Source organism: Ascaphus truei, chromosome 10 (genome assembly GCF_040206685.1).
Source record: "Ascaphus truei isolate aAscTru1 chromosome 10, aAscTru1.hap1, whole genome shotgun sequence".
Taxonomy (NCBI): domain Eukaryota; kingdom Metazoa; phylum Chordata; class Amphibia; order Anura; family Ascaphidae; genus Ascaphus; species Ascaphus truei.
Genome location: NC_134492.1, coordinates 41,074,016 through 41,095,484, shown reverse-complemented (window position 1 = coordinate 41,095,484; position 21,469 = coordinate 41,074,016). Strand labels below are relative to the sequence as shown.

At 41.2% G+C, this 21,469-nt stretch overlaps 1 protein-coding gene across 2 annotated transcripts in view; it reads left to right on the top strand.

Moving 5' to 3' along the window:
* Window positions 1-21,469, top strand: part of LOC142503889 (flavin-containing monooxygenase 5-like) — a 42,855-nt gene that overhangs the window by 5,966 nt on the left and 15,420 nt on the right. The window contains exon 1 of one of the 2 annotated variants that reach the window (XM_075616782.1): window positions 2,923-3,082. The exons of the other annotated variant lie outside the window; for it this stretch is intronic. The gene's annotated coding sequence lies outside the window, so the exon portion shown is untranslated. Of the gene's footprint in view, window positions 1-2,922; window positions 3,083-21,469 lie in introns of those variants that run through there. 2 annotated transcript variants of the gene reach the window in all.

The following is a 21,469-nucleotide window of genomic DNA, read 5'->3' as shown; positions in this document are numbered from 1 at the left end:
GTAACCATGTATCTGTCATCATAACTCTGTGCCCAGGACATACTTGAAAACGAGAGGTAACGCTCAATGTATTACTTCCTGGTAAAACATTTTATAAATAAATAAAATATGAATGAAGTTTGATTAAGCACCCGGGTCAAAGCTGTGTGTGTGTATGTCGATATGTATGTATAGTGTGTGTGCGTTGGTTATTAATCATTGAAATACCACACAAGATACAAGTAATTTTCATACTGTACATGATTCAGACTTATACATTAATCCGGGTCTTTTTCAAGTGACAAAATCACATTTCTATGAGTTGTCAAAATGGTGGCAAAGACATGTATCTTCAACAACATTTTCATGGGAAAGTATTTCTGTTCAACCGCTTTTACTAAGATGCAACTGGAGAATATTTTTATACTGATACTATATATTTTTGATTGTTATATGTTATGTTTCTCTTCAATGTGTAAACTTTTAAGGAGTTGGAAGGGACATTTCTGCCTGGAGGAGGGGCACTTGAGTAAAACCTCACACATTGAACTCAACTTATTTTGGCAATGGGTCTGTGGACATGATAGCATTATAAACGGCTTTCTTATGTTATGACCACAACTGGACAGATATAAGTGTAAAATGGGGCACTCGGGACTTGAGGTTCCATAAGTAATTAGGCACTGTTCTTATAGAGTGCTGTGCATTTGGGATATATTAACTTTTGGTGAGGGCAGCTTGTGAGACATTGGTGTCAGGCCCAACAACATTAGAACCCACAACCTTTGCTATTCACGGCAGCAGCTCTATCCATGTGTGCTAACCCAGCTGATGGGCAGCATTGCTGTCACTGCATACTTTTGAACTGCTCACTACTGCTCACACCTGTAGCTGCCTCCCCCTGGCTTCCTTTAAAAGCAACAAAAAACAAAGATGCATAAAGCTACATCCAATACGACAAAAATACACAGTGAAATACCTATATATCTCTTGAAAAAGGGTAATGTAGTTAAACCCTTTGGCCAAAGCATTATAAGCCTGCAAGTCACTTCAAGGCATGACCATTAGCAGGTCCTAACACTAACTGATTCAAATTCTTATTTACCTCTATAATTAGAAGAAGAATGATCGCATTGGATCTGTCACAACCAGCTGCATACAAGACCTGTTTACTTGGACAGTGGGGAGGGGCGAGCTTTAAACCCCGAGAGGGAGGGGCCACTGACCTCCAAAACAGCTGAGGCCAGCTGGACAAAGTTAATAAACACATAGATACCCAGCAAGCTCTAAGAAACCCCCCAAAATGACCACATATATATGTATATAAGTGTCAATTGGAGTACTAGTGAGCGTGGCTAAACGTATACAACAAAAAAATAAAGAAGCCCAAAATTATCTTCCTTTAAAAGCAGACCACTTCCTGATTTTTAAGAAGACAAAATCTGTCGGGCGGATTTGTAGTGATCAAAAAAACCACAGAATTTGCCTTTCTGAGACTGATTTGCCGAAACCCGCGCCTTAAAGGAACTGGCCAAACCGCAGCAGATTCAAATTCCGGCAAAAATGTTGCCCATCTCTAGTGACTAGCTGGAAATGAGAAAACATTGCTAACGTGTTGCAATTGGAGCTGTGCGAAACTGTCAAAATACATTGTGCGGAATTTCCAGTTTCAATCTGTGCGGATTAATAAAAAAAAAAACCACGACGTCGGATACAATCCACTGGTGGATTTTACCAATCCAATACGTGGATTCCGTGATCCACTGGTGGATTTTACCAATCCAATACGCGGATTCCGTGATCCGCGGGTGGATTTTACCAATCCAATACGCGGATTCCGTGATCCGCTGGTGGATTTTACCAATCCAATACGCGGATTCCGTGATCCGCTGGTGGATTTTCAGAACACACGGATTGGATTGTTGGTGATAAAAAAAAAAAATCAGAAAAAGACTAATTGCCCTTTTTGAGATTGATCCGCGGACCAAAAGAACCGTCCGATCCCCGGCGGATCCAAATTCGCCCACAGATTTTCACCCATCGCTAGTTGCAATACATTGGTAGCATCGTCCTGAACAAAAAATAGTAATGGATTGGATGGTCTCAGTTTACATTTGAACCCCCTTATTTACAGCTGCAGGGATCTATGGGTCCACGTTGTTCTATGTTGGGGCCACATTATGTTGTATTTCACCAAAGGAACAGGAGCGCTGTGCTGATCATGGATGCAGATAATCATTATCAAGGTTGTTTTCATTATTTTAACCCCTACACTTCTAATTCTGCAGTCCACCTTGTACTTAAACCAGGAATGCATGGAGATATTACACTTCCTGCTTCTTCTCCAACTTGGAAAGCAGTGAAGCTGCGTATTTATGGCGCATGTTTATGGAATAATTTTTTATTTCATTTTTGTATCCCGTATTCCTTCCAATTACTTGTAGTAGATCAAATGAATACAAAACCGAACCCTGTGCAAACACTGACTCTATCTAGTGTAATCTGAATGCAAAATTCCCTTTGGAAAAAAAAAAAAGTGAATTATTTGATTTACAGTACACAATCCCCTCTCCATTTCCATCACTTTATATTTAAACGAAGCCTTGTACAAAATATGACTAATACAATGGGAAAGTTTATAACAGTGTTATCTCAGTACTTTTAGTGAGAGGTAACGCAGTGTGATGTTGCAAGGCTTTCTGGCACTGATTCTGTCATAGCTGCTGTAATAGGGGTAACAGGTGGTCAAATCAGTTTCAAACTTTGTCTAGGTGTCGCAGTCACCAACGATTTCATTACAATAGAATGGGAGATGGGTGTTTTATCATTCCATGGACGCAAATCTGAAATACATGTGCTGCAGGAGCGCTGAGGAGACTGGGGTTGGTGGAATGAGGGGGAGGTCCCAAAACTGGGTTATTTCCACTTCCATGAGGTGGAAAGGCTGAAAACTGCGTAGAGTCAGACTGAGAGACACGAAACGTCCATTTCGCCAGTAGTCATTGTGTGAACGTCATTTCTTCCTTAAGGGCTTTGCTGTTGTGCTGATCTGTCAAGTCACCTGGAGACCTGCTTTAGCCAACCTACCTTCAGCTCAAAACCGGTATGCTCCATTTATTTGTTTTAACGACTGCCGATGTCTGGGGTTTACACTGTAACCAATTCACTCCTTATGGGACCTTCAGATTCTTACTGATAAGTTCTACGTAAGAACCGAAGGATCCTGAAAGAGAGGAGCTGGTTAGCATTGTACGATTTAGAGAGTTTTCTGAACTCTGCCTATGAACATCCGCTTAGTTATTGCATTCTTGTCTTTATTGTGTATGAATTCTTCGCAGGACACTTACTTGACTAATCTCCCAATTATGCCTTGCAGTTAATTACCCTTCAGTAACATTTCAGGCAGTTTACAGGAAGATTGACAAACTGATAGCTAGTGTTTAGGAACAAGTGTGATATAATTTCTATGTTTATGTACTAATTGCTATTTATCTCTTATTCACCTGTCAACTTAGTTCGCGGTGTAATTCTGAAATAGATTTTCTAAATATGTCATTATTTTATATCCTGTTGATTATTATTGCAACTTTAAAATCACTTCTGCAATGTTTGCTCATTCAACGAGACCCTAACTATTCCCAAGAAAACCGTATGTATAGAATACGCCCATGCTATTTGTAGCTATAATTTTTAGTGCTAAAATCTCCACCCTTTACACAGGTTGTTAGAAAATGTTCAGTTTTTCTTTGAAACTGACATAGGTTACACATTTGACAATACAGTAAGCTCGTCTGTGCTTGCTAACTAATGTAATGGGACTTCATATGGATCATCAATAGAGCATTGTTTGGTAGTATCAAATGTTACACAAAATACACAAAAAAAAAGTCTCTATTAAATGAATAGAAATATTAACTGTTCATCCAAAGATCCTTTATATACTGGTTAGTGGAGAAACAATTATGTCAAATGTGATTGAATACAAAAAAGAGTTCCTCAAGAGGCACTGCATTAGCAAGGCTTGTGCAGTAGTTCTCTTTGGATCTATTTTTGAGGAACGATTTTACCATTTTGCATTAAGCAGTGCAGCTATTATTCAATCCCATACTGACTGCCCACCATTAACCCTTCTCACGGGTTCTATCTGCCATGGTTATGTCTTAAAGGGGCAGGTCCATTTATTCTGGACTTTTTTTGCTCTGATAAACGAAGTCGCCCAATCCCAGGTAGTTGTTTTAAGCCATACAGAGAATTTTTTATTTTTTTTAAAGAGAATACCATCCAATGTGGTCTTATTTATTGAAACATGTTAACAAAAGAACCAAGAATCTTCTTCAAGGAAAAAATCGTGCCTTTTACGCTTTAACCGCCAGGACAACCTGCAATGCATGATTGAGAAGCAATTCGTTGCAGGCCCCTCTGGCAGGGAAAGGGTTCATTCTGCATGTGTAGACTTAGAACAAGGATTAAAGCTATAGTGCAATGCTCTGCAGGGCTCTTGAACACATATTTTACGCTGCTGGAGGAAACTGGAACACCTTGAGATAGATCTTTACCCATTAGTGCTAGAGAGATTGGCTGTACATTGCTATTTATTTTATAGGTGCAATCTACATGGTACATGTTTTGATAATGGGGGCCACACTGGGTGCCATATTTACTAATCAGTAAAAAGACACCTATCGGTGCTGGACTATACCTTATAATCCATTGACTTCAATGGGCTGTAAAGTGTCTTCCAGCTCCAGAAGTTGTCGTATGCAGAAGACTGCTGGGTAAATATGGTCACAAGTCCCAGACTGGTCTCCTTTATGAAACCGAGTCCTACCTTGGCTGTAGCCAGACTCTCATGCTGCTAGCGACCGTAGGCAAAACACCATTGTTGGAAGTTACTTCCCTGCTATTGAGAAACCATTCAGCGTGCATCAAGTTATTCCCGAGAGCCGATGCGTTCCAATCTGGCAGAAGCTGGAAGAGGTTTAGTGGCCATGATATTTTATATGAAAGAAAATATCTGAAAAGTCCCTGTTTTGATTAGAGTCCAGTCTGCGAGTTCTCTCTCTTATAAGAACATGTAAAATAATAATGTTGTGCAACCAGGATTACACTTTTAAAAATGCAGTTATCTAAAGTTCTAAAAGTAACCACAGGTAGTGTGACATGTATGTATGTACAGTATGTATGTATGTATGTATGTACAGTATGTATGTATGTATCTATAATTACATTGTGGTAATTGATTTTTGTTTTTAACCTTTTGTAAGTGTTTGGGGTTGGCTTAGTGCTACATTGCAGGGCATTATTTAAGTGTAAGCCATGCTTCTTATTTCCATTGTCTGCCCTAATCAAATACTGTATGTAAGAATTTGTTACTATAGCATAAGACTGTTGTCTCACTAGTGAGATGTCATAATAATAATAATAATAATAATAATAATAATAATAATAATAAGATAAAGATGACATATTTTGGCTGGAAGTTTATTCTTGCTTGCAGCACAGAAAATCTGAATAATTAGCAATGCTATTCCATAAGACACCTTCCTGTGCCTTCTAGGGCAAGAAAGTGTCTTATTAGTAAAAATGGGCCTTGGTGGTTGACAAAATCAGTTCTTTATATTAGATAATTAATGAGCCTAAAAGTGTGAAACATCTATAAATGTGATTAGATTGTAAGCTCTTCGGGGCAGGGACTTCTTTTCGTAAATCTTACTTTTATGTCTGAAGCACTTCTTCCCTTTATGTGTTATTTGTATTATTTGTTATTTATATGATTGTCACGTGTATTACTGCTGTGAAGCGCTATGTACATTAATGGCTCTATATAAATAAAGATATACATACAGACAAAAAACAAAAAGAAGCGCAGGCTCAATAGCATAAACCTGTGTAGAAAAGGGTTTTATTTAAAATGAAAAGCACGGTCCCAAAGAACTGCACTTACAAGAGAGTTTAAGAACATAAACATAGAAATCTCTAAGTGGAAGACATCACCACAGGTGGAGGGGTCCAGGTTAGTTGGATAGGGCACCTTAGAACTGGGTAGCGTCCACCATCAGCTCCTGCCACGAGCGGACGTGACCCCACGGCAGTTCACAGATGGCTCCGTTAGCTTCCTGCATCCAGCGTCTGTGTATCAGCTGTACATACAATCAGCTGGCAAGGACTGCAGAGGGAACCGGACCTCCTCGCGTACCTCCGTGTGTGATGACGTCACCACGTCCCTACGCGTTTCGTCACAGCAGGTGACTTCATCAGGGGTAGAAAGATATACATACATACATACCCTTGGCTTTTGATTTCTTCCCCATAGCTAATGTACACTCATTGTGTAACATGGTGGAGCTAAATCCGCTGTGCTTGTTACCTCTTACACACTCAAAATGACACAAATTGCATAATTGTGACTGTGCATCACATGGCAAGTAATAAGGTGCTTTGCTTCTATTTTGATCTGCTTGTGTCAGTTAGGGATTTGGCGACTGGCATTTGTACAGGTAGGGAGGAGCTGCTTTAAGCAGTAGGAAAATGAGATGCATCAAAGTTTGCATTAGTAAGTAGTACAGGTTTGCATCAATTACACCTGTGCTTACGTGATCAGCTTCGAATGTAAAAAGCTCAAATAACCAGCTCCACCCGTATGTCACAGGGACAAATTGGCACAAATAAAGGTTTGGTCCATATTATTGAGCAAACGGCACAATCTCGATGCCTATCATCCTAGTTCTTTATGCCATTTAAATGAATTGCAAATGTAACTGTTTTATAACAGGTGGAGCGCTTAACCTTTACAGTGATGGGGGCCCTCCGGAGGCTGATGCCAGAAATGGACTACTTCTGTGTGAATTGGGCTGGCCCTCCATTGGAACGGTCAACCAGATCTGTCCTCTGGAAAACGAGCAAGTGCCCATGAAATGCCCGGTACAACATAAGAACCCTTGACATGCCAGGGCCCATGCTGTACCTGGCACAACATATAAACACTATAAAGGTTAACTAGAAGGCATACTGTCCATATCAAAATGACATTTTACACCAAGCCATTCTGATATTGCGTTAGCTGACAAATAAGTAAATATAAGACCCAGCGCCTATCTATGGACGTGATTTAGTTTTTGGACTTCTTTAGAAACATGTTATTGTGCCCAGAAATGATTGATCTCAATGAACAGAGTGAAAGAAGACAGTGCTAAAAATAGTCAATGTATAAATAAATAGTTACCGTATTTCCTCGATTCTAAGACGCACCTTTTATCCTATTTTCACATGTCTGAAATCGAGGTGTGTCTTAGAATCGATGTTTTTAAAAAAAAAAATTAAGCAAAAAGTGTCTACTAACCCCCTGTTTCTCACTTACCATGTTTCTGGAGAGGTCCCATATCAGCGGAGGATGAGCGGGCAGCGTCGGCAGGACAGGTCCCATGTCTGCAGAGGATTGAAGATAAGACAGCAGGCGTGCGGCAGTGGCGGCAGGAGAAGATAATCATAGCAGGAGGAGAGCGGCACAGGAGAACGGTTGGGGAGGAGCGTGCGGTAACACTGGAAGTTGACCGGTGTCTGACTTCCAATGTTGCAGTGCGCTCCTTCCCAGCCATTCCTCTATGCTGCTCTCCTCCTGCTCAGCTCTCCTGCTGTGATGATCTTCTCCTACCGCCGCCGCCGGACGCCTGCCCGCGGTCTTATCTTTATTCATCTGCAGACGTGGGACCTCTCCTGCCACCGCCGCAGCAATCCCGCCCACTGTCCTTCTTCAATCCTCTGCAGACGTGGGACCTGTCCTGCCGACGCACCGCTTTATCCTCTGCTGACATGGGACCTCTCCTGAAATATGGTAAATGAAAAGTACATTTCCTCGATTGTAAGTGCCAAATCGATTATGCGTCTTACAATCGAGGAAATATGGTAATTATCTAATCAAAATCGTATAAGGCAGGGGAGCTCAACTCCAGTCCTGAAGACCCCTCCAACAGGTCAGGTTTTCAGGATATCTCAGCATTAGCACAAGTCGCTCAATAAGCCCCTGCTTCAGCACAGGTGGCTCAATCAGATGCTCAGTCAAAGACTGAGCCTCTGATCCTGCTTCAGCACAGGTGACTCAATCTGAGCCATCTGTGCTGAAGTTGGGATATGCTAAAAACCTGTTGGGGTTGGGGGAGCTTGAGGACCGGAGTTGAGCACCTCGGTATAAGGCACTAATGGGTAAAGTCCAGGGAAGGAAAGAGCCTGTAAAATGTTAGCCAAAAATATTATAAGACTAAAGGGAAGCTCCTGATGCACTCCAATGTCGATGGAAAGAAAATATATATTATTTAGTTAGGAAAAGCCAACGTTGTGACACATACGGGTCTTCTTCAGGGCTTCTTATTTTTTGTCAACTCACAGATATGGTGCTCGGATGCTTTGTGTTTCTTCCAAAGTGGCGTTTGCACCTTCAAGACGGACTACATGCAATACTCAGGCTGCACACAGCCCTGCAGGGAATAGTCAACAAGAAACAGCAATCAGACCAGGTATCAGACCAGGTATCAGACCAGGTATCAGCCCGGGTATCAGCCCTGGTATTAGCCCGGGTATCAGCCCGGGTATCAGCCCAGGTATCAGCCCAGGTATCAGCCCAGGTCACATCCACAGAGTCAGCACAGATTGACTGTGAAAGTGAATTCCTTTATTGAATGTATCTTGTCACAATAAGAATGAAAGTGTTGAGCCAGTGACTCCCATAAAAAAAAGAGCTTTTCCGTCCTAACGTGTTTTGCGCTGGATATACCCACACCTGGAAACCCCTCTCGGGCTGCGGCCCCGCTGGCGCTGACCGCGCTCATGCTTGAGTGGAGACGTCACCAACTCTTCAAACATGAGCGCGAGTGTCCTGTGAATTTTGCGAGTGCGGGCGCGGGTGCATGGGGGGGGCCCATTGAGCGCGCTTCCAACACACCTTTTTTTTTTTTTACTTCCCAAGCGCCAAGCTTGGGAGAGCGTGCGTGCCCGCACATGAGCGCGCGCTCCGTGTGAGCGGGGCGTGAGAATTCCCATTCCACAAAGTAAACTCGCAAGCGCCGCCTCTCAGTGCGAGTGGGGACGCAGCCTCAGATAGGGAAAGCTCTATGGAGAACAGCTGGACACAGGTGTAAGGCATGAGGGAAACATACATTAACAATCACAAGGCTCTGGACAGAGATAATAAATAAATTGTTGTTGACAAGGAATTCTGTACTTTTATATTCATTCTGGCTGCCGTGCTGACTCAGCACGGTTTCTTGTTAAATATCACTTTATTTTTATTTGTAACTAATAAATCATTATTTATCATTTATACTTGGGCGTGCATCAGGAATTTCTCTCTTTGCTCCAAAAATTATTTCATTTTTTGTGTGTTGTAATATAGTGAAAATGCCAATCTGCCAATACAAAGCCAGAAAGTACTCAGATGTCTCGCATAGGGTTGCCAAGCTTGTTCTATTCTCTTAAACATCATGCAGTGTTTAACCCTTTCAGGGGCCCTTATGATGTCCTGAGAACATCGTGGGGTTTCTGCGTATTACCCTGAGTGCTGGCAACGTGATTTGAATGCATGTTCCATTATGGTTGGTATTTAATGGTTGATCACCACCCTATTTTGGCTGCTAGCCATTCTAACTAATGTGCCTCTGCTCTTACCTTCTTGCCTCAATGACATTGAGTCATTATCCCCCCCCCCCCCCGAACATTATCAGGGGTGCCACCTGTATTTCCCTGCTCCCCCCACTCAATAAGCAGTGGGGGGCACTGGGACCTTCTGATTATCACCCAGAGACGATTACATAGTCGTGATACCAGAAGTCTGATGGCATCGTGCCACAAAAATCAATGTATTATTTAACGTACTGTTCTACTTACAGCTCTGGGGAACCCACAATTCCTGAGATATTTCATTTTTAAGGTGTTTGTGTCACCATTAGAAGGCTGTAGTTCTCTGTTTACTGCAGGAGTGAGGCTATCCCTTGTGAGAATATTGATCTCCCAGCCAAGTATTCTGTCTAAGAGATTCAAAACAAAATATTTCAGGAACCATGTGCCCCCCCAGAGCTGTATGTAGCGTGGTCTGGCTATGGGGGATCCCCTGGTTAAGATGATTACAAATTGAGCATCACAGATATTTAGATGGGTTTATAGAACGGGAACATACAGCCACCTAGTGGTCAGTTTGCATATTTGCATTCAACTCTTCTGACAAAATATGTACAGTAACTAGATAATTTAATTAAATTGAAACAAACAAAATAAAATCAATACACAACGTGCTGACAAACATTCTCATTTTCTCTTCTTCTTTGATGTTTCAACATTAAAGGAAATAAGAATTCGTGGAGTGTGTTAATCATCAGAAATGGTCTGGAACAAATACTTCAAAACAGTTACAGAATGTTCAATTATTTACAAAAGATTGTTTTATTGTTTTTATTTTTTTGTTGTTGCCAGAAACGTGGGATTGTATATTTAAACCCAACGTATCCATAAAGTCTTCGATTTATGAAATATAAATATAAAATACAATATGTAATAATAACACAAAAGGGGTCAATACATATGTTAACAATGTTATATAGAGGGTATCCAGCAAAGAAAAATGTAACTATGTACTGCAAGAGATTTTAAAATTCCTGTAACATATTGTAATCTGATAAATAATGTATGAAAATGAGGAATACTCATAATGATACACATATTTAGATATTGATTTTGCATTTGAATTAAACAAATATAAATGTTCTACATGTTTGAATAATAATGTAAAATAAGTTAGAAGATTGACTTTTGACTTTCTGTCAACATTACAAATTGTGCCCTTCACCTAAATGGCCACAGAGGGACATTATTGCTGCACAGTGCTTTTTGTAATGTCCTTTACCCTTCATTTTATTTTTTTAATGTGTACTCATTCAGACCCTTGGGTACAAATGTGTGATGAAAACAAAATCAAGCTTTAGCTCTTTTCTCGTGCCAGGTGCATAGCAAACATTGTGTAATTGAAGACTTTTACTGAGAAAACTATATACAGTATGTTAACAGGTGTAGTGTAAGAACTATTTGTACCACCTTATCTGCCCACGTGCCCTACTTGCTCTGAAACTTTGAACTGTTGGATACTCCTGTTTTGAGTCACCTTATGCTCCATACAGCAGCAGTTCCCAGTCTGTGCTATCACTAGTGCATAATATCTTGTAATTTGGTACTGAGCACCCCTTTGGTTTCCAAGTCTCTGGATGCTGTGGAAAAGAGTGTAAGGGCGCGTTTATAGTGGGCGCGCGTCCGAGTGCATGGCACCGGGCGCGCCTGTCGCTAGAGCGATTTCTGCTCTTTGGGGTTGCGCGACGGGGAGGCGTGGCCGTGACGTCACGCCAGCGGTTCGTCCTCATTGGCTGAACCACGCACGTGACCCGGCCTTCACGTAGCAAAGACAAAACATGTTGTCTTCTCCAGAATCGCGTGGCCTCATAGGCAAGAGGTTTGTTGTTTGCCCCACGCATGTGCACGCATGCGCCATCGGTGCCACGATAAACGCGACCTAACAGAGAGAAACAACATAATATCCACACTAATAGAATGGTTAAAACCTACGTTTGTTGTGTGTGGGAGCCTCGGAGGTACAGTAGCCATTCCCTTGCTTGATCAATACTAATGTATTGTATTGCAGTTGTGATAATGAAACACTGAAGCATTCAGCAACCTTGTGGTTGCCCGAGTAAAATTCATTCCTCCTCCGACACTTTTCTTATCTCATCATACCAGCCTCGCATACGCTATTGTAGAAAAGTGAATGAACACAGCTACTGTATCTAGATTAATACACTGTTTATCAAATCGTGCTACATTGCCTACCCACGTGCACACAATGCATATAAATACATAAATGATCCCGAGGGGGTCACAGAAAGTCCCTAATAATGTGCACTCAATCCAAGTAGGAGCAGTAGGAGTAGGCGGGCTGGATAGCCTCAGGGTATAAAGCCCTTTTATAACAAAGTTCAGGAACCGTAGAGTGATTGACCCAGCTTCGGGCTGATAATTAACATTAAAAAGAAAATAAGAAAGTTTTATAAACATATAAAGAACAATGCGAACTACTATGTACAGTGAAATGTTAAAAATCCCCAGTGGTGAGGTATCTGATTGGCACAGGTGTCTGCGTGTCTGGTGTACAGGGAGGTATGGTTACAGATGAAAGTACCTGTAAAATCTGGGGCATAAATAACACTGCCTAATATAGAGTTGGGTCCGGAAATAATTGGACACTGGTACAAGTTTTGTTATTTCGGCTGTGTACCAAGTTACAGTGAAATAATGAATATGGGCTTAAAGCGCAGTCTATCCGCTTTAATTTGAGGGTATTCACATCCAATTTGGAGGAAGGGTTTAGGAATTACATCTCTTTAATATGTAGCCCTCTCTTTTTCAAGGGACCAAAAGTAATTGGACAATTGACTCAAAAGCTGTTTCATGGACAGGTGTGGGCTATTCCTTTGTTATTTCATCATCAATTAAGCAGGTAAAAGGTCTGGAGTTCATTCCAGGTGGGGCATTTGGAAGCTGTTGCTGTGAACCCACAACATGCGGTCAAAGGAGCTCTCAATGCAAATGAAACAGGGCAACCTTAGGCTGCAAAAAAAAAAAAAAATCCATCAGAGAGATAGCAGGAACATTAGGAGTGGCCAAATCAACAGTTTGGTACATTCTGAGAAAAAAAAAAAAACGCACTGGTGAGCTCTGCAACACAAAAAGGCCTGGACATCCACGGAAGAAAACAGTGGTGGATGATCGTTGAATCCTTTCCATGGTAAAGAAAAACCCATTCACAACATCCAGCCAAGTGAAGAACACTCTCCAGGAGGTAGGCATATCATTATCCAAGTCTACCATAAAGAGAAGACTTCACGAGAGCAAATACAGAGGGTTCACCACAAGGTGCAAACCATTCATAAGCCTCAAGAATAGAAAGGCCAGATTAGACTTTGCCAAACAATATCTAAAAAAGCTAGCCCAGTTCTGGAACGGCATTCTTTGGACAGATGAAACTAAGATCAACCTGTACCAGAATGATGGGAAGAAAAAAGTATGGAGAAGGCTTGGAACGGCTCATAATCCGAAGCATACAACATCATCTGTAAAACATGGTGGAGGCAGTGTGATGGCATGGGCATGCATGGCTTACAATGGCACTGGGTCACTAGTGTTTATTGATGATGTGACAGTAGACAGAAGCAGCCGGATGAATTCTGAAGTGTATAGGGATATATTGTCTGCTCAGATTCAGCCAAATTCAGTGAAGTTGATTGGATGGCGCTTCACTTTACAGATGGACAATGACCCAAAACATACTGCGAAAGCAACCCAGGAGTTTTTTTAAGGCAAAGAAGTGGAATATTCTGTAATGGCCGAGTCAATCACCTGATCTTAACCCGATCGAGCATGCATTTCACTTGCTGAAGACAAAACTTAAGGCAGAAAGACCCACGAACAAACAACTGAAGACAGCTGCAGTAAAGGCCTGGCAAAGCATCACAAAGGAGGAAACCCAGCGTTTGGTGATGTCCATGCGTTCCAGACTTCAAGCAGTCATTGCCTGCAAAGGATTCTCGACAAAGTATTAAAAATGAACATTTAATTTATGATTGTGTTAATTTGTCCAATTACATTTGAGCCCCTGAAATAAGGGGACTGTGTATGAAAATGGTTGCAATTCCTAAACGTTTCATACAATATTTTTGTTCAACCCCTTGAATTAAAGCTGAAAGTCTGCACTTGTATTGCATCTCGGTTGGTGGCGTACAGAGCCAAAATTATGAAAATGGTGTCCGTGTCCAATTATTTCTGGACCTTACTGTAATAGTAAATATAAGTAGGATGTAAGAGATGTGTGCAGAGGTACATATAATGGAGACCGATTAGAGTGAAATGATATCTTGGCTTTATTGAGCCTGTTCCTTTATCCAGGCAAAACATACAAAAATAACAAAATAACAAACCCCTATCCCTTTGTAAGGGCTAACTTACTTCCCCAGATCCTATCTGCAGGACTGGAGGGATATTCCAATTACCAGTCTATCACCCCAAAGTCTCAGGAGGTACCTTAAGCAGATGGCCCTCCATGTCAGTCTCTGGCAGGTTCCTGGGTCCTCTATGTCCAGGAAATATAGGTCTCTGTGTGTCTTGATCTCAGCACAGCCTTTGTGCTCACGACAGTGTCTGTGTGCAGGATTCTCTGCTTTCCTGTGTCAGCCCAAATGTGAACTCAGGAATCTCTCCTGTTTCTTACACCAGGCTTTTCTCAAGAGTCCTAATCAGCCAGGTGGAGTCAGGTTATTATTGCCTGTGTGCAATTAACCAGCACACTGCTGGATTTAGAGGCAGTTTCTCTCAAACAGTGATAAATCCCTGTTACATAGGGGTTAACCTCATGTATTGGATTAACACTTGATTAGGATGGTGTTAGTAATCCACAGGCTGTGTACAAATGGATATATCCAGAACCTGCATGTGTATACATATATCACAAGCATCTATCCAGAATTGTATATTCGCCAGATAGGTGGTAAATGGTGATATACAGTAACTATGCCGCCAGCTCCCCACAGGCAGCCAAAAAGGGTCACCTTGTAACAATTTGTGTCCTAATATGAGACAGATTTAAAACCAGAGACAGAACATGAAACACAGACAGAGCTCAGTGCACATCCAGTGAAACTTATACACGGTACAGTGCCTGAATATATATGTATAGATATCTATTAAATAAAATGGTCTTTTCGTTTAACATTTTGGCCAAAGTGTTGTAAGCCCCTGAGCCATTACACGGCAGACCACATCTCAAGGGCCCCTAACACTAATAAATTCTTAATAACCTGTGCATTGCCAGGAAGAATGATTTATAATAAATCTGTCAAAATTAGTTGCATAGTTCTAAGTCTGATTGAAGCTTTTATTAACCTGTACATTACCAGGAAAAGCACTCTGTATTAGATTTGTCACAATCATATTGCAAGCAAGCAAGTTCCCCTGAGAGTGGGAGATGCTATGGAGTGAGCTTTTAACCATTTAAATGTGGGAGGGGGTGAGCTTCAACAAGATTGGAAGAGCCACCCTCCAATCAGCTAAGACCAGCTGAACAAGAATTGTAAAACATACAGGACACCTGCAAGCTCATATTGAACCCCCAAAGACCCTTGAGATGTGGTCTGCCGTGTAGTGGCTCAGGGGCTTACAACACTTTGGCCAAAATGTTAAACTAAAAGACCATTTTATTTAATAGATATCTATACATATATATTTAAGCACTGTACCGTGTATATGTTTCACTGGATGTGCAATGAGCTCTGTCTGTGTTTCATGTTCTGTCTCTGGTTTTATATATATATTGCCATGCTCATTAGCACTCCTCTGTGACACATATGCTTATATATATGTTGTGGTTATTTTGGGGGTTCAATATGAGCTTGTAGGTGTCCTGTATGTTTTACGGTTCCTAATATGAGACAGAATGTATTCCCCTATAATCGCAATTGCAATTAAACGGAAAAAGAAAATAGGTTATCCAATTACCATGGAAGGATCCGACACGTCCGCAGATCCCACAGATGAAAAGGGGGGCTGAGATGTCCTGCAGCCTAGAGAAAATGGCGAATTCGTCCCGTGGGTGACAGAATATCCAGAGGGCGCAAGGCAGAAGTCATGTACCCCAAAGGAGTGTCTGTCTGGTGCTGATAGTGAGAAACCCTCAAACAATACCAGGGAAGTGGAGCCGGAACCAATAAGTGATGACCCCTTGACCAGCCCTGAAGATGCCCTGCAAACTACCATGTAGGAATCTGATCTCCTCTGTAAACGATTGAAACAGGAGATAGAAGCTAATGCCAAGCTACAGTGGGATCTGTTCTCAATCGCCTTTGACTGTGGGACAGTGATGAACACGGAGCGTCGCTTACGTAGTGACTTAGAGAACCGGATGACTGAGCTGAAGACAGCAAACACTATTAATATCACCAGGAGGTCAACAGTATCCGGACAGAGGTGGACATATCGCAGAACGAAGTACATACTCTCCAGATAGAGATGGATGGCTCACACCAAGAGATCAGCAGTCACCATACAGAACTGGAAGTCTGAAAAAAGGAACTTCACAGTCTCGCAGAGGAGCTGGACGTCTCTCAAAAAGATGTCCACAGATGTCCATGGATCTTGAAGTCTCTCAGAAAGCACTTCACACCCTCAACCTAGAGACGGAAGTCTCGTGCCAGGAGACCGGGAGTCTCAACTCAGAAGTGCGTAAATGTATGAAGGAGTATGATGAAGCCCTAAATATTATAGAACTATAAAAAGAGAAAACACAAGGCTGAAATAAGAAAATTCTGATTTGACTGACCACGTCAGCGATAGGAATGAAAAGCTGCACGAGCTAGAAAAAATGATGAAACAATTTTGAATATGAAAAGTTAGAGGCATTGGAGCAACGCACACAAGCAGAGCACCTACTGCAGAGCCAACTGCAAGGTCTGGTAACGCACCTCCAGAATGCTGAAAAGAAGCAGCGAACTCTGGAGGTAGAAAATCTGCAGACTGCCAAAGAAGTACAAGTGCTGCAGGAACGTCTGAGTATCTATTGTGTCCTTGCAGAGTAGCATGAGGAACTGAAAGCTACTGTACCCTGAGCATCATCAAAAGCATCACTTAGAGGCCAGGTGACTCAGTATGAGAGGGAGCACGAGCAGGTCCAGAAACTAAAGCAAGAGCTAAACTTGTTTACAAGGGAGAAAAGCAGCAGAGTAATTAAGAAATACTACAAAGCTCTTGTCCAAGCGAGGTTGGAGAGAGAAAGGTATCTGCGCAAACGCTCTGCAGCACTCACCATACAGGCTGCCTACAGAGGAATGAAAACTCGTCGCCTATAGCCAGAATAAAGCAGCCTGCTTTCTCCAGTCAACATGGAGAATGCAACGTCAAAGAAAGAATTATGAGCATTTGAACCAATGTGTCGCCTTACTTCAGTCTAATGTTAGCAAGTGTCTGCAGCAAAGATGCTACAAAAAAATGAAGGAAGGTGCTGGTGTGATTCAATCCAGATATAGGAACTACATCACAACCAAGCAAGCTGTGCTTTGCTATAAGCGCATCCACAATGCCATCTCAGTACTACAATCGGCTTTCCACACAATTCCGGAAAGAACAAAATTACTACTGAGAAGCGCAATACCAACACTAGTCAACTACCAAACTGAGATGCCACAGGAGTCAATTGGTATGGATAAAAACTCCACCCAGCTTGAACCACTCGTAATTATGGCTACAGAACCCAATGCAGGTGGTCACCCTAAAATCAGGGAAGAAAGGATCGCCCGACAGAGGGGAAAACTCGTGACAAGTGGTCAGAAAAAAGACTGTGCTTGGAAAAAGTCCTTCTCGAGCGACTGAAGAGCGCTGATCTCAAGCGCCTTCTTGAGGAGATACTACTAACCTGGAGAAAGGGCTCCATTCCCAGCGGGAGTGAGGGTTCTCGTCCTCCATCCACTCTCATTCGAGCCGCAGAGATCAGAAGGCACCCAAGCATTTGAAAATAAGGAGTGTACCACGTACCAATCTCTTAACAGTGTGTTGACCATGACCCAATGTTCTAAACTTCTGCATAAAGTTCACTTTCAGTTAATCATCTACAATTGATAGGGCATTCCCCACAGTCCTTTTCACTCTCACTAATGCAGGACAATTATTTAATTTTGTATATCAGTTTATATTTATTTTTCATCAGTTAAGTGATCATGGAATGGGAAAAATTCCCAACGGGGTGCTACAAAAACTCTTCTGTGGATGGTGTAAATGTGTAATGTACCGAATCAAATTGTCAGGTAAAGACGGAAAATAATCATTCCTCCAAAGGTTAATGTCCCGTGGCACTATATACTGTGGTATATGCAAGATGATAATGTTCACACACGGAATATGCACGGGGGATGGAGGAGGGGGGCTGGCAATCTTCCCTGGTAGCAATTGTAAGCGTACCTAGTAACTAAAGAATCCGGGCTGGAGGCGGGTTAAAAAGGAGCTAATTTATTCAGGCATCGAGCCTCAGGACATACAACAAAACCGGCAGGTTCCTCTGACGCGTTTCTTGCCGAAAGGCACTTTATCAAAGAGTACCTACTGTAAGTGTTCCACATACGCCTCCTATATAGGGCACCCGGCTGATTGCTAATTGGCAACGTCAGTACGATGTCCCCCGCCCCCCTCCTCAATGCCCCCACCCGGTCCGACCGCCGAGACTACAGGGGGCCCGGGACTAGACCAATCAGAGCCAATACCAGCAGCCAATCCGTGACCCCACACAGGAGGCACATCTTACAATATGACTGCACATAGAATCAAAACAAAGTGTCACAGACATGATACTAATGTCTCTCCTGAGCCATATATATATCACTATATATATCACTATATGTACTGGCAGGTCATTGTACATAGATATATTGGATTACTGTTCAAATATAGTAGGATCTATAACATCATAACATTATGGTTATTCAGATTTAATATATACCAGCCACGATTTAGTGAGGTTTAAAATGTAAAATTATTATGTGTATATATGTTACAAGTTGATTCCTGTGCGAGTGATCTCCGTATCTAAGATGATCATAAATCACCCATTATGCATTTAGAATCTCCATTTTTTTTTTGACATATATCTTTTTGATATGTCTCAATATACATTTTGGACAATATGCTTTAAGTGATATAATAACAGAACCTTATATAGTATTTGTAGATACATTTGTATCTTTTTAAGTATTTTCTGTTTTTGTGTGTTTGTTCTTATATGTGTTGTTCATAATTATGTGTTGTTGTTATAGTTCATTGATACATTGTCTCCGTGGGCATACATACTGATATGGGGAAATTCTACACGCATGTTTTGTTTGATCATTGGATCAATTTAGACTCTTCCTTGTCCTTTGAACAATTTCAATAGGAGGTGGATAGTTGAAGGTAGGTAAAGGTAACAATACTTAAACTTTCCAGGTCTGAAGAGGCCGTAGCTTCCTCTAGCATCTAATGTCTGACTCCTACAACAACGTATTAAGCTAACTGGTTTTATTATTATCAGGATCAGCAACCTGTTACATAATAGGCAATCTTTATACAACCTGGTGCTGGCCATATGAACATAATACACAGCAGACTGTTAAATAGAGATGTTTTTTGTGTTTTTATCTGTTAAATAGAGAGTCAGCACTTGCATGTAATTCAGCACAGTCTGCTGTTTGAGAAAATATCCTTACTTTTTGTTTGTAGCTTGTTTTATACAGTATTATGGAAATAATGTCATCTAAATAGCTGCTCCTACAATAAGCAGAATTAACCTCATGGACCCAGCAGACTCTTTTGTGTTGGTGCAATGTTACTGACTGCTACAGATGTAGTTAAACTTACAAGAAAAAAAAAAAAAAAAAAAAAAAAAATGCGCCAAATGGGATGTTATTATGAATATGGGCAATGAGCAGGATTAACAATAAAATGTATATATATATATATATATATAAAAAAAAAATATTATAAAAACAAAAAACTTGTGACATGAACCAGTCCGGTGCGTATAGGGTGTTGCTAAAAAGAATATATATATGAGTGAGACAGACACAACCCAATGAATGATGCAGCTTCTTAAAACAGGGAACCCCTAGTCCCTGATAAATGCGTGGCAACAAAGAAAAAGTAAGTTAGAAGCGCAGTCAATACAGGGTTGGTGTCAAACTCTATATCTTTATTATATCTTGTCCCAGGGATAACCCTCTAGGACAACAACAACATTAAAATCAATACATTAATAGTAATATTAAGAACTGTGCAGATGAAGCTGTTAAACTTACTGTTTTCGGTGCCGCAGATCAACATGCTGAAATCCGCGGCCCATCTACTGCACCAAAACCAGTGAGGTTTGCGACCCATGAGGATTAATGCTGCAAGGGTAGATGCTTCTGAATGGTAATCCATCAGCTAAGGACAGAAACTGATACTAACCTTTTAGATGAGCTGCGCAGTTGTCCCACTTTCCGTGTGCCATCCCCAACAGCTCTGAAGATAAGATGTAGATGACCAAATATGGTCCTATAGTATTACCCCTAATGATGTAGAGACCGATATTCAGGCATCTACGTTATCCAGGGCGTTGGACACACCAGAGATGCTTTCTTACCTTCAGAGCTGCTGGGGACAGCACACTGAGACTGGGATGGCTGCGCATCTCATCTTAAAGGTTAGTATCTGCTTCTCTCTTGATGGCCCAACAGGATTAATGCTGCAGGGTCCCATTCAGCAGCATGGACCCCCGCAGAGTCAATCATCACGAGCCTCTTACTTTTTTTGGAGCTACAATCTGCATGGACCGCATGACTACTGTGCGAGATCGCAGCACCGAAAACAGTAAGTCTTACTGCAGCGGTAGGACCCTGACAATAAGTTCCTACTTTTACATCCTGCAATGTTATGCTGATACGAAGGGAAGGGGTAACAGTAGTGTCCTCATCACATAAAGACTATAGCATATGTGTGTCTCTGATATCGGGGGGAGGGTTATACATTGTAGGCTCAAAATATTAACTTTTCAGTACAGTATGTTAGAATTTTGTGTAGTCCAACATGGCATACAGAATTGGGACAAAACAGAGAAAAAAAATTATGTTGGGAAGGGACAAGAATGTAACACATCCTATGGTTTTATATGTAAGTAAGACATGTCTGCATTGTTATTTTACTGCTAACAATAAGTTATAACTACTTTCCAAATCTCTCATTAACACAAGTAGAGCTTAAACAGAGGCAACATACTTATATGTGCTGACACTAAGGGGCTGATTATACTTGACTATACAGAATAGTCCCCCAGGGTATGTGCTCCAAAACACTCTCATAGTATGAATTCAGCAGCACACAATGAGCATTTGGGAAGTGATACAGTGCAACAAGTGTGGTCTACGTATCGAGACAAAACTGAATTGATTCTGGGGCAAATTAAATTGCACCTGATACATAAACATCTGGTACATATTTGTTGACCATAATTGTACTAGTTTTGCCCTGATACTTAGATCCCAAATCCCAAATGACAGACCATTTAGACTGATATAAATTCACGTTCTTTCAAGACTTCGGCTGTGTCCGACTGTAAAGATATTTGTAAGTATAACTTGTACTGTTGCCAACTTCTTATTTTGTACCCAGGACATACTTGAAAATGAGAGGCAACTCTCAATGTAATTTTTCCTGGTAAAATATGTTTTATAAAAATGTTAATACCCTTATAACTGTTTAACTGCATATGGCATTGGGATGAATAATAATACTTTGAGTCTCTGTGAGACAACAAAGTAAATTTTTTAAACAAAGCGAAATAGTTTTGCTCTCCTGTAGGATTGGGGACTATGTATATAAACTTACCCCAATGTTTGCAGAGTTCTAAAATATCCTC